The 14,467-nt window shown below is 40.7% G+C and overlaps 1 non-coding gene across 1 annotated transcript; it reads right to left on the reverse strand.

The window, feature by feature from the left end:
- Positions 1-218: 218 nt before the first annotated feature.
- On the reverse strand, positions 219-319 carry LOC128595268 (small nucleolar RNA U13). Its single transcript, XR_008382905.1, has one exon. It is a non-coding gene; the product is annotated as a small nucleolar RNA U13 (small nucleolar RNA).
- Positions 320-14,467: the final 14,148 nt, after the last annotated feature.

The following is a 14,467-nucleotide window of genomic DNA, read 5'->3' on the forward strand; positions in this document are numbered from 1 at the left end:
CCTTCTCCCCAAGTTTCTAAGCCCAGATTGTAGGGGGCCTTGAATATGCAGTTTAGAAATGTATACTTTCTGTTTATGAAAATCACTGCCTAGTTTTGGGTGAGGTTGTGAAATGTTTAAGTGTGGACCCTGGGAGGGTTTATAAGAGAATCATTTCCAGACATTCAGCGTGTAATGAGCTTGTGCCTCCTATTTATTTACTTACTTATTTATTTTCAGGTCAGATGGGTAATGCCACATTATAACAAGGTCTGAGGGAGGCACATCTCACCCGTAAGCATGAAAACTCAATCATCACGCCTTTGAACTACAAAAAGATCACTATCTATTGTTTTTCCCTGGGATATCTGAGAAAGGGCTAAAAGTAATTTATAGCCATATCTTATTTTATTGCGCTTTGCTTTACTGCACTTTGTAGGTACTTTGTTTCTTACCAAGTGTAGGTTTGTAGCAACCCCGTGTCAAGAAAGTCCACGGGCTCTGTTTTTCTGACAGCATGTGCTTACTTCATGTTTCTGTGTCATGTTTTGGTAATCCTCACAGTATTTTAACCTTTTCCATTATTATTATCCCTTTTATAGGGATTTGTGATCAGTGATTTTTGCTGTTACTATTGTCATTGTTTTGGGGGTGGCATGAACCACATCTGGGTAAGATGGTGAACCTAACTGGTGATTCAGTTTGTGTGCGTTCTCTCTGCTCCACTGATGGGTTGTTCCCTCATCTCTCTCCCTTTGCTCCAGCAACACAACAACATTGAAATTAGGCCAATTAACAACCCTACAGTGGCCTCTAAGCATTCAAGTGAAAGAAAGAGTGGACAGAAACAACTACGCTTAGTGAGGAAGCTGAGATAGGCTGCAAGCCAGGCCTCTTGCCCAGATTAGTGACGATGTGAATCCAGAGGAAAAGCTCTTGAAGGAAATTAATTAAAAATGCTACTCCCATGAACACACAAATGACTAGAAAGTGGAACAGCCTTATTGCTGATACGAAAAATGTTTGGGTGGTCTGAATAGAAGATCCAGCCAATTATAACATTCCCTTAAGCTAAAGCCTAATCCAGAGCAAGACTTTAACTCTCTTCAATTCTGTGAAGGCTGAGAGAGGTGAGGAAGCTACAGAAGAAAAGCTAGCAGAGGCTGGTTCGTAAGGTTTAAGGCAAGAAGACATCTCTATAACATAAAGTTGCAAGGTGAGACAGTAAATGCTGATGTGGAAGCTGCAGCAAGTTATCCAGAAGATCTAGCTAAGATCATTGGTAAAGGGGGCCTAACTAAACAATAGATTTTCAGTGTAGACAAAACAGCCTTATATTGGAAGAAGATGCCATCTAGAAATTTTGTAGCTAGAGAGGAGAAGTCAATGCCTGGCTTTAAAGCTTCCAAGGACAAGGCTGATTCTCTTATTAGGGGCTAATGTGGCTGTTGATTTTATGTTGAAGCCATTTCAAAAACGCTAGGACACTTAGGAATTAGGCTAACCTCACTCTGCCAGTGTTGTATAAGTGGAATAACAAAGCCTGGATGACAGCACAGCTTTTTATAGTATTCTTTACTGAATACTTAAGGCCCACTGTTGAGAACTATTGCTCAGAAAAAATCTTTCACAATATTACTGCTTATTGACAATGCATCTGGTCACCAACAGCTCTGATGGAGATATTCAAAGAATGTTGTTTTCTTGCCTGTTAACACAGCAGCCATTCTGCAGCCCATGGGTCAGAATAATTTTGACTCTCAAGACTCATTATTTAAGAAGAACATTTCATAAAGCTGTAGTTACCATAGATAGTGATTCTTCTGATGGATCTGCGCAAAGAAAATTGAAAACCTTCTGGAAAGGATTCCTGTTCTAGATGCCATTAAGAAAATTTGTGAGTCATGGAAGGAGATCAAAATATCAACATGAACAGGAATGTGGAAGAAGTGGATTCCAACCCTCATGGACAGCTTTGGGGGTTCAAGACTTCAGCAGAAGAAGTAATGGCAGATGAGGTAGAAATAGTAAGAGAACCAGAATTAGAAGTGGAGCCTGAAGATGTGACTGAATTTCTAAAGTCTCATGATAAAACTTTTAGGAATGAGGAGTTGCTTCATATGGATGAGCAAAGAATGTGGTTTCTTGAGATGGAAATTTACTTCTAGCAAAGATGCTGTGAGTATTGTTGAAATGACAACAATGTATTTAGAATATTACATAAACTTTGTTGTTAAAAAAGTGGCTGAGTTTGAGAGGACTGATTCTAATTTTGAAAAAGGTTCTACTGTGAGTAAAATACTATCAAATAGCACTGCATAGTAAAGAAAAACATTTTATGAAAGAACCAATTTATGCAGCAAACTTCACTGTTGTCTCATTTTAAGAAATTTCCACAGCCTCCCCAACTTCAGCAATTACCAGTCTGATTGGTAAGCAGCAACATCATGGTAAGACCCTCCACCAGCAAAAAGAATGATTTACTAAGGGCTCAGACAATTATTAGCATATTTTAGCAATAAAGTATTTTTAAACTAGGGCATTAACATTGTTTTTTAGACATACTGCAATTGCATACCTGATAGAGTACCACAAAGTATGAATATAACTTTTATGTGCATTGGAAGGAATTTGTGTGACTCACTTTATTGAGATACTTGTTTTATTGTGGTGGTCTGGAACTGAACTCACAATATCTCTGAAGTCTGCCTATATTTATTTATTAGCCTCCTATTTGAAAAGGGGGTTAGAGCCGAGATGATTATAACCACTGGTAGAAAATCAAAAGATCTTTCTAGACACTAAATCCCAGAGATACCATCTGGAGATATTTTGGGTTGGTACAACTTAGGGAGTGCTACTAGCATGTACTGGGTAGAGCCCAGGGATGCTGATAACTATCCTACAGCTCATAGGACAGGCTCTCACAGCAAAGAATTATCTGGCTTGAAATGTTAATAATGCTGAGGTTCAGAAACCTTGGGCTACAGGAACTCCGAAGTTACTGATTGACACCCAGTTAAGAGAAGGTTTCTTGGAAAAATTCATCTCAGAGGAAAAAGAAAACCCAAATAGTAAATGTGCTTAACTTTTTTGACCAGAAAATGAAGTCAAAAGAAGAGTTCAGGTTGTTTGTTAAAATATCCCTGTGCCAATCTTTTTTTTTTTTCTTTTGCTTCTACAGCTATTCATTCAGGGTGAAGCTGTTGTTTCTGACTTTGGGTAGACACGTAGCAATGCCAAACAAATGACTTCAGGAAAAGCATGCCACTGAATCATTGCCAAGTAGTACCGTCATTCCTATAATTTGTTTAGTTTGTCCTTGGGTGTGTCAAGAGCCTCCAGCTTCCCAGCAACCAGGTTAGGCAGTTCTTCCGGGTTCCTTGTACTCTCTGGAGGAAATGCAGTATGCCTGGGCCAGGTTGGGGAGAGCGGGATGGAACCCTTAGGGGACTCCAGGGCCTTCTGTCTGTATTTTCCCTCCAGAAGGCTGTGGTTTTGGCCAAATGAAAGCTGTTGATGAAACTTAACTATTGCTTATTGCTTTGCATACTTATGATGCACTTAATTTTGGGATCAGCGTTCAGAGGTTATTTTAACATATTTTGATGATTCATGTGTAGAATTTCCATACATGTTTAATATTATAAATGATTCGCACACTCATATGTTAGTTTTATGGGTAGGCCTAATTTTTAACCCATGAAAAGTTATTCATTCATTCATCAAGGATTTATTGCATGTCAGCTCTGTCCAGACATGCTGCTAGGTACAATGTCATGGGGATGTGGGAAACAACCCAGGAAAGAGATTGTTAGGCTACTGTGAGCTAAGTGCCAAGATGCAGCAGCATAGGGGGCTGTGGGAGAGCAGTGAGAAGAGGTCCCTTAAGCTGAGACTTGAGACTTGAAGGTTAGTAGGAGTTACCTGTACAAAGTATGTGGGGCAGCAGGGGTGGGGATGGGGAATGACAGTCCCCTAGTGGTGCTGAGCATGTGCAAAAGTACACAGGTTAGAGAGAGGATGGGGAGGTCAGTGATCTTTAAGAGGTGTTTTGAAGATACAGACTTAGGAATTGGGAGCAGATGCAGCAAAAAGTTTATTTTTTGGACTGATCGACTCGGGATGGTATGAAGAACAAACAGAGAATAGGACCTAAGAGGAACACAAACAAGGGATGGGTGAGAGAACAGGAGCCAAGACTGACAAGAATCGGCAATAGACAGTAAAAGACAAGCCACGGCTGGTGGAAAATATTTACAACACCCCTATGTGAAGAACTTTGATAGATTGATAAGGAGAAAGTAAACAATCCAAAGGAAAATTATTATTATTATTATTATTTTTGAGACAGAGTCTCACTCTGTTGCTCTGGGCTAGAGTGCCATGGTGTCATCATAGCTCACAGCAACCTCAAACTCCTAGGCTCAAGAAATCCTCTTGCCTCAGCCTCCTGAGTAGCTGAGATTATAGGCACCCACCACAACACCTGCTAGTTTTTCTATTTTTAGTAGAGCCAGGGTCTCACTCTTGCTGATCTCAAACTCGTGAGCTCAAGCAATCCACCCACCTAGGCCTCCCAGAGTGCTAGGATTATAGGTGTGAGCCACCACACCCAGTGGGAAATGAGGCAGGGGAAATGAAAAAGCACTTTATAAACAAATGAAAATATTCTTTACCTTGCTAGTAATCTGGGAAGTGCTAATTAAAACCACAAAAGAGATATTATTTTGAATCCATGAGGTTAGCAACATTAAAAAGTCTGACCAGGGTGGAGACAAGATGGCTGACTGAAGCCAGCTTTCCACAGAGGCTCCCATCCAGAAGGAGAGTTAAAGGACAGAAATTTAGCAAGTAACCTGGTGGATTAGAGCTGCACCAAGAGAGAAGGTTGAAGAATGCACATCAACCCTGCTGAAGCAAGCTGCGACCCCAAAGATACAAACGAAAGGTACGAAATCCATCACCAAGTGGAAGGGAGTCTCCTTCCCCATGAGAATGGCTTGGAGTGCCCCACAAACAAACAAGGAGAGTTCAAAGGTCCTCCCACTACACTTCAGGGGCGAGACCCTCTAAAAACTGGACCTACCTCCCCTACTAGGGTGCCACAGCGTTCTCCTGCCAGGCGTAAAACTGTATATATTCTTTACCTGCAACTCTGAGCTCCCAGCACTCCCCTCCACTCTCACTCTGAGGTCTGGAGGCCTGTCCCCCAGGAGTCCAGATTCTTGGGTGATTTCTCGAGGGGTGTGGATGGGGCCTAAGCTGCAGCTGGTCAGTGCTGACTCTGGGGCATGGGAGTGAGGACAGGACGGTCGGCTGAGAGGGACCCACACCAGAGCGGCGGTGCCCTGAGGCACAGAGCAGCAGCCGTCTTTTAGCAACAATAGGGCTCACTTCTGGATATTCTGAAGCCACACCCCTGTCTACCTGGGCAACCAGAGGAGGCCAGGCATCTACTCAGGTGGCAACCACCACAGAACAGATCTGGGACATAAACACAGGCCCCGTGTGTACAGGGTTTGCCTGAGGTGGTACTGGCCTGGGTGGAGTGCAGGGACTAGAAACGCACGCAAAGAGCCGGGAACTTCCCAGAGCAGAGCTGACCCAGAGGACCACTTTACTGAGCCTAATATGCACCCGGCCCTCAGGGGATCGTCAGCCTATAGACAAAGGAAGACAGGAGGCTAGAACTGACAGGTAAATGGTAAATGAATACAAACCTGCAAGAGCAAAGACAGGGCCTGAGGCGCAGGCTCTGGGAACTCAAAACAGCTTCTCTTCTGCAGGGGAATTTAGCAGGGACAGAAAGTTGTTCTGTTCTGTTGTGTCAGTAATATCAATCAGGGGCAGGGCTGGAACTGAGTGAACACCCCCCAGCCTCCATCAAGCGTCCGAGGTTGTCAGGCCTCACCTCTGACTGCTAGATAGAGGCAGAGTGCAGTGGCCTGGGTGAGCAGAAATAGATTTCCTTGTGATTCAGGCAGGTGCAAATCCCTGGAGTATCTGTTCACTACAGGCAACTGGATCAAAGCCCTGTGGGACTATCAGTGACTGGGTGTGACAGAGGTGCAAGGTGGGGAAGGAGGCAACAATCTTCCCAGACTGATCTATTTGCTGGGTGGCTCCTCCTAACTCTATGGAGCCCTGGAACAAGCCATATCAGAGTAGTCACCAGACCCCTGCGATCCAGTTGCCAGAGATCTTTTAAACTCTCCCACCTGAGATAGGTGCTGACTGAGACAATTGATTTGGACCTTTTGAACTGAGCCAATCACCCGAGGACTATTCAGGTGGTGCCCTGGGTGTGTGGTTGTAGGAAGGTTTGATTTTCCTTTTCCAATTCTTGCCTGGGCGGGGGGTGGGGGGGAGTGACTTAATTGCTGGTATTTCCTCACAGCTGAGACTTCAACCCAGAGTAACTGTTTCACTAGGGTCGGACAGAGACCAGGTGAAAACATGACAGAACCACTTAGCCCCACCACACCAAACAGGTCCCCAGTTTCTCAGGCCATAGCACTGCACGGGTCCTTGACAAACCTCCAGGGGAAAAATCAAATGGTGTAAAACAATCATGGGGTGGAATCAGTGGAAAAAGTCTGGTAACATGAATAACCAGAATAGATCAACCCCCCCAAGGAAAGATATGGCAGATGTAACTGAAGATCCCATTCTTTAACAGCTGGCCAAGATGTCAGAAATCAAATTCAGAATTTGGATTGCAAACAAGATTAATAAAATGGAGGAAAATTTGGAATTAGAAATTCGAGCAGCAATTCAATGTCAGAATTAGAAATTCGAGGAGAAATTCGAAAGTTGTCTCAAGAATTTAATGAATTTAAAGGCAAAACTACCAAAGATTTTGACACACTTAAGAATTTTCAGCCCTCAAAGGTCTGAAAAATACAGTAGAATCCCTCAGTAACAGAGTGGAGCAAGCAGAAGAAAGGATTTCTGACATTGAAGACAAAACCTTTGAACGCTCCCAAACTCTCAAAGAGCAAGAGAAATGGAGAGCAAAAATGGACCATTCTCTCAGAGAGCTCTGGGATAATTCAAAGAAGGCTAATATTCGCCTCATTGGAATCCCTGAAAGTTATGAAGTGGCCTCACAAGGCACAGAGGCCCTTCTCCATGAAATTATGAAAGAGAATTTTCCAGACATGCCAAAAGATTCTGAAATTTAGGTAGCAGATAGTTTCAGAACCCTGGGACAACTCAATCCAAATAAGACATCCCCCAGGCATATCATAATTAACTTCACTAAAGTTAATATGAAGGAGAAAATTTTGAAAGCAGCCAGATGTAGGAAATTCATTACCTACAAAGGGAATAATATTAGAATGACTGCAGACCTCTCTGCTGAAACTTTTAAAGCCAGAAGAGGGTGGTCATCGACTTTTAATCTCCTAAAGCAAAATAACTTTCAACCCCAGATCTTGTATCCAGCTAAACTGAGTTTCATTTATGATGGAGAAATTAAATACTTTAATGACATTCATATGTTGAAGAAATTTGCCAAAACCAAACCAGCTCTTCAGGATATTGTTAGACCTATCCTCCATAATGACCAGCCCAATCCTCTACCACAAAAGTAAACTCACTCAGAAACTTTTGATCAAACTCCAACTTCCACAGTGGTGAAAGGATTAAAAATCTCCACTGGACTTTCAAAAAACTCGATACCCAAAATTTTACCAACTTATCAATGTTGTCCATTAATGTGAACAGCTTAAACTGTCCTCTAAGGAGGCACAGGTTAGCTGACTGGATACAAAAACTCAGGCCAGATATTTGCTGTATACAAGAGTCACATCTTACCTTAAAAGACAAATATAGACTAAGGGTGAAAGGATGGTCATTCATATTTCAAGCAAATGGTAATCAGAAAAAAGCAGGTGTTGCAATTCTATTTGCAGATACAATAGGCTTTAAACCAACAAATGTAAGGAAGGATAACAATGGTCACTTCATATTTGTTAAGGGTAATACTCAATATGATGAGATCTCAATTATTAATATCTATGCACCCAACCAGAATGCACCTCAATTTATAAGAGAAACTCTAACACACATAAGCAACTTGATTTCCTCCAGCTCCATAATAGTTGGAGATTGTAACACTCCTTTGGCAGTGTTGGATCAATCCTCCAATAAGAAGCTGAGCAAAGAAATTTTAGACTTAAACCTAACCATCCAACATTTGGATTTAGCAGACATCTACAGAACATTTCGTCCCAACAAAACTGAATACACATACTTCTCATCAGCCCATGGAACATACTCCAAAATCGATTACATCTTAGGTCACAAGTCTAACCTCAGTAAATTTAAAGGAATAGAAATTATTCCTTGCATCTTCTTGGACCACCATGGAATAAAAGTTGAACTCAGTAACAACAGGAATCTGCATACTCATACAAACATGTGAAAGTTAAATAACCTTATGCTGAATGATAGCTGGGTCAGAGATGAGATTAAGAAGGAAATTGCCAAATTTTTGGAACAAAATGACAAGACACTAATTATCAGAACCTCTGGGATACCGCAAAGGCAGTTCTAAGAGGGAAATTTATAACACTGCAAGCCTTCCTGAAGAGAATGGAAAGAGAGGAAGTTAACAACTTAATGGGACATCTCAAGCAACTGGAAAAGGAATAACATTCCAACCCTAAACCCAGTAGAAGAAAAGAAATAACCAAAATTAGAGAAGAATTAAATGAAATTGAAAACAAAAGAATTATACAACAGATCAATAAATGAAAAAGTTGGTTTTTGAAAAGTTCAATAAAATATATGAACCTTTGGCTAACCTATACACGAAAAAAAGTAAAATCTCTAATCTCATCAATCAGAAATAACAAAGACGAAATAACAACAGACTCCTCAGAAATTCAAAAAATCCTTAATGAATCTTACAAGAAACTGTATTCTCAGAAATATGAAAATCTTATGGAAATTGACCAATACTTGGAAGCACGTCACCTTCCAAGACTTAGCCAGAATCAAGTGGAAATGCTGAACAGGCCTATATCAAGTTCTGAAATAGCATCAATCATACAAAAATCCCTAAAAAGAAAAGCCCGGGACTAGATGACTTCACATCAGAATTCTACCAAACCTTTAAAGAGGAATTAGTACCTATATTACTCAACCTGTTCCAAAAGGTAGAAAAAGAAGGAAGACTACTCAACACGTTCTATGAAGCAAACATCACCCTGATCCCCAAACCAGGAAAAGATGGAACAAGAAAATAAAATTATAGAGCAATATTACTAATGAATATAGATGCAAAAATATTCAACAAGATCCTAACAAAGAGAATCCAGCAATACATCAAACAAATTATACATCATGACCAAGTTGGTTTTATCCCAGGGTCTCAAGGCTGGTTCAATATATGTAAATTTATAAGTATAATTCAACACATAAACAAATTAAAAAACAAAGAACATATGATTCTCTCAATTGATGCAGAAAAAGCTTTTGATAATATCCAGCATCCCTTCATGATCAGAACGCTTAAGAAAATTGGTATAGAAAGGACCTTTCTCAAACTGATGGAGGCCATCTAGAGCAAACCCACAGCCAATATTGTATTGAATGGTGTTAAATTGAAATCATTTCCACTCAGATCAGGAACCATACAAGGCTGCCCATTGTCGCCATTGCTCTTTAACATTGTAATGGAAGTTTTAGCCACCACAATTAGGGAAGAAAAGGCAATCAAGTTTATCCATATAGGGTCAGAAGAGATCAAACTTTTGCTCTTCACAGATGATATGATTGTATATCTGGAAAACACTAGGGGACTCTACTACAAAACTCTTAGAAGTGATCAAGGAATAGAGCAGGGTCTCAGGTTACAAAATCAACATTCATAAATCGATAGCCTTTATATATACCAACAATAGTCAAGCTGAAAAAACAGTTAAGGACTCTATCCCATTCACAGTAGTGCCAAAGAAGATGAAATATTTGGGAGTTTATCTAACAAAGGATGTGAAAGATCTCTATAAAGAGAACTATGAAACTCTAAGAAAAGAAATAGCTGAAAATGTTAACAAATGGAAAAACATACCATGCTCATGACTGGGAAGAATCAACATTGTTAAAATGTCCCTACTACCCAAAGCAATATACAATTTTAATGCAATCCCTATTAAAGCTCCACTGTCATACTTTAAAGATATTGAAAAAATAATACTTCATTTTGTATGTAATCAGAAAAAACCTCAAATAGCCAAGACATTACTCAGAAATAAAAACAAAGCAGGAGGAATCACGCTACCAGACCTCAGACTATACTATAAATCGATAGTGATCAAAACAGCATGGTACTGGCACAAAAACAGAGAAGTAGATGTCTGGAACAGAATAGAGAACCAAGAGATGAATCCAGCTACTTACCGTTATTTGATCTTTGACAAGCCAATTAAAACATTCAATGGGGAAAAGATTCCCTATTTAACAAATGGTGCTGGGTGAACTGGCTGGCAACTGTAGAAGACTGAAACTGGACCCACACCTTTCACCATTAACTAAGATGGACTCTCACTGGATAAAAGATTTAAACTTAAGACATGAAACTATAAAAATACTAGAAGAGAGTGCAGGGAAAACCCTTGAAGAAATCGGTCTGGGTGAGTATTTTATGAAGAGGACCCCTCAGGCAATTGAAGCAGCTTCCAAAATACACACTGGGACCTGATCAAGCTAAAAAGCTTCTGCACAGCCAAGAACACAGTAAGTAAAGCAAGCAAACAGCCATCAGAATAGGAGAATATATTTGCAGGTTATGTCTCTGACAAAGGTTTAATAACCAGAATCCACAGAGAACTCAAACGTATAAGCAAGAAAAGAACAAGTGATCCCATCTCAGGCTGGGCGAGGGACTTGAAGAGAAAGTTCTCTGAGACAGATGCGTGACCTACAGACATATGAAAAAATGCTCATCATCTTTAATCATCAGAGAAATGCAAATCAAAATTACTTTGAGATATCATCTAACTCCAGTAAGATTAGTCCATATCACAAAATCCCAAGACCAGAGATGTTGGCGTGGATGTGGAGAAAAGGGAACACTTCTACACTGCTGGTGGGAACGCAAATTAATACATTCCTTCTGGAACGATGTTTGGAGAACACTTAGAGATCTAAAAATAGATCTGCCAATCCTATAATTCTTCTACTAGGCCTATACCCAGAAGACCAAAAATCACATCATAACAAAGATATTTGTACCAGAATGTTTATTGCAGCCCAATTCATAATTGCTAAGTCATGGAAAAAGCCCAAGTGCCCATCAATCCACGAATGGATTAATAAATTGTGGTATATGTACCTCATGGACTATTATGCAGCCTTAAAGAAAGATGGAGACTTTACCTCTTTGATGTTTACATGGATGGAGCTGGAACATATTCTTAGTAAAGTATCTCAAGAATGGAAGAAAAAGTACCCAATGTACTCAGCCCTACTATGAAACTAATTTATGGCTTTCACATGAAAGCTATAACCCAGTTATAACCTAAGAATAGGGGCAAGGTGGAACAGGAGGGGATGGAGGTGGGAGGGTGATTGGTGGGATTACAACTGCTATGCATCTTACAAGGGTATATGTGAAACTTAGTAAATGTAGAATGTAAATGTCTTAACACAATAACTAAGAAAATGCCAGGAAGGCTGTGTTTACCAGTGTGATGAAAATGTGTCCAACGGTCTATAAATCCAATGTATGGTGCCCCATACATTAATGTACACAGCTATGATTTAATAATAATAAAAAAAAGTCTGACCATACCAAATATTGGGGGGAATATGGAGCAGTGGCAACTCTGATACAGTGCTGGTGGAAGTGTAAATTAGTGTAACCAAGTTGTAAAAAAAATTCAATATTAACAGTAAATATGATGATGCATATGTCCCTCCCACATGTTTAGGATACCAGGAGGCATGTGGCATGTCGTTTATGATAACAAAAAACTGGAACTAGCCAAAATATTCCTTGCTAGTAGAATAGAGTAATATGCTTTTGTCTATTCACACAGTGGAACACTCAAGAGCAGTGAAAATCTACAAGTTACAATTAAACACGTTGGTTGAATTGTGTCCCTTCAAATTTATATGTTGGTGTTCTAAGCCCCCCAAGACCCAGAATGTAACTGTATTTGGAGATTGATTCTTTAAACAGGTGATTGAGTTAGAGGGAGGTCTTTAGGGTGGGCCTCACTCCATTATGACTGGTGACCTTGTCAGAAGGGACAAGAACATACACACTAGGGCGAAGGTCATGTGAGGACACAGGGAGAGGACAGCCATCTACATGCCAAGGAGACAGGCCTCAGAAGAAACTAAACCTGTTGACACTTCAGTCTTGGACTTTTATTTTTATTTATTTATTTATTTTTGAGACAGAGTTTCACCTTGTTGCCTTCAGTATAGCACTATGGTGTTGAGAGAACCAGACCAACGCATTCTTAGGCTGGAATATTGGTATATTAGGTATTAAGTTCCGATTCCCCTGCCATTTTGTTTTATAAGTTTCACTTTCCAGTAAGCTCAGGCAATTCCCCGAAATCATGAGACAGCTACCCCCAATAAGGTACTGCCCTCTGGATCAAGTTGTATATGCCCCGCTTGCTGCAGCACATTATAAAAATCCCCTGTTCCAGAGCTTGGGGCTCCTGGCTCAGATCTGTTGCAGCAGAGCCCCTGGGAGCCCAAGCTCAAGCTTGCAATAAAAGGCTCTTTTGCTTTTGCATCAGACTCGGCTCCTTGGTGGTCTTTGTGGGGGATTTCGAGATCTGGGCACAACAGCGTCATAGCTCACAGCAACCTCCAACTCTTGGGCTTAAGCAATTCTCTACCCTCAGTCTCCCAAGTAGCTGGGACTACAGGTGCCTGCCAAAATCCTCGGCTATTTTTAGAGACAGGGTCTCACTGGTCTTGAACCTCTGAGTTCAAGCAATCCACCTGCCTCTACCTCCCAGAGTGCTAGGATTATCAGGTGTGAGCCATCGTGCCTGGCCCCCAGTCTTAGACTTTTAGCTTCCAGAACTATGAGAACATACATTTTTGTTGTTTAAGTCCCCCACTGTGTGGTTCTTGGTTATGGCGGCTGGAGCAAATTAATGTAATATGCCAACACGAATGGATCTCACAAACTTAGCAAGTTAACAGGTTATCTTGCAGGTCACAGAACACTTACAGTGTGATTCCATTTAGGTAAAGATTAAATATATCCATAGCTAATAGATAGATACAATTCGGGGATACACACATACACATGTTTTAAAATGTTTTACATTCTTACACTCCTTTTAAAAGATGGAGCTTTATTCCCTTCCCCTTGAGTATGGGCTGGATTTAATGACTCACGTCTAATGAATAGAAAAGAGCATGTGACGATGTGTGACTTCTGAGACAGGTCTTCAGGGACAGTGTGGCTTCCTCCTTGTTCTCTCTCAGATCACCTGTGCTACAGGAAAGTACCATGTTCTGAGGGTGCTCACCTAACCCAATGGAGAGGTCTCTATTGCCAGGACCTGAGTCTGCCAACAACCATGTGAGCATGCCCTCTTGGAAATGTGCCCCAATTAAACCTTCAGATGACGGAAACTCCAGCTGACGTCTCGATTGCAACCTCATGAACAATCTGGAACCAGAATCACCCAACAAAACTGCTGCCAAAATTCTGACCACAGAATCTGTGAAATAGTGTTTATTGTTTTAAGCTGCTAATTTTTAGAAAATGTGTTATGCAACAATATGTAACAAATACAATACAATAGAGAAACAGCAAGGAAAAGATAAACATAAATTCAGGGTACCAGTAACCCCTTGGGTGGAAAGAGGGGATACAACTTGCCAGGGGAACACAGAAGCCTCAAAGATATTGATGTTTGATTTATTTTTAATTTGAGTAACAAGCACAAGAGTATTAATTTTCCTATTTTTTTAAAAGCTGTATTATATACACAGACCTACTACATGTCTTTTGGATATGTGAACTATAAACAAAAAGTGTGACCAGAGAAATAGAAGGAAATCTGTTTCACAATAGCCAAGAAATGAATGAGACCTGGAGAGCAGGTAGTGATCTTTAAGAAGGAGATTGCCTAGAAAAACACAGGGGTGTTGTTGGATTGCCCCAAGTGTCCAGCTGAGTGTGCAGATGGTGGCTGCAGAGTAGCGGCCACCTGTCAGGCTGGTGGCCTCCCAAGTGCCATGTCCAGTGCCCTAGGGGAAGCCTAGAGAACTCACAAAAACTCTGAGGAGCAAAGCCTTGCTGTGGCATCATACCCCAGCTTACAATGTCAGCTCTTCCATGAAGTCCCCCTGATCTGTCCCTTACTCTACTCTTAGCTAAGTGGCTATATCCTTACTTTGTGCCTTTATCAAAATAACAACTATGACCATTGCTAACATATAGAACACTTTCCATGAGAGGCTCTCATGCATAACTTCATTTAATCTTCACCACTAC

This window comes from Nycticebus coucang, chromosome 9 (assembly GCF_027406575.1).
Source record: "Nycticebus coucang isolate mNycCou1 chromosome 9, mNycCou1.pri, whole genome shotgun sequence".
NCBI classification, from domain to species: domain Eukaryota; kingdom Metazoa; phylum Chordata; class Mammalia; order Primates; family Lorisidae; genus Nycticebus; species Nycticebus coucang.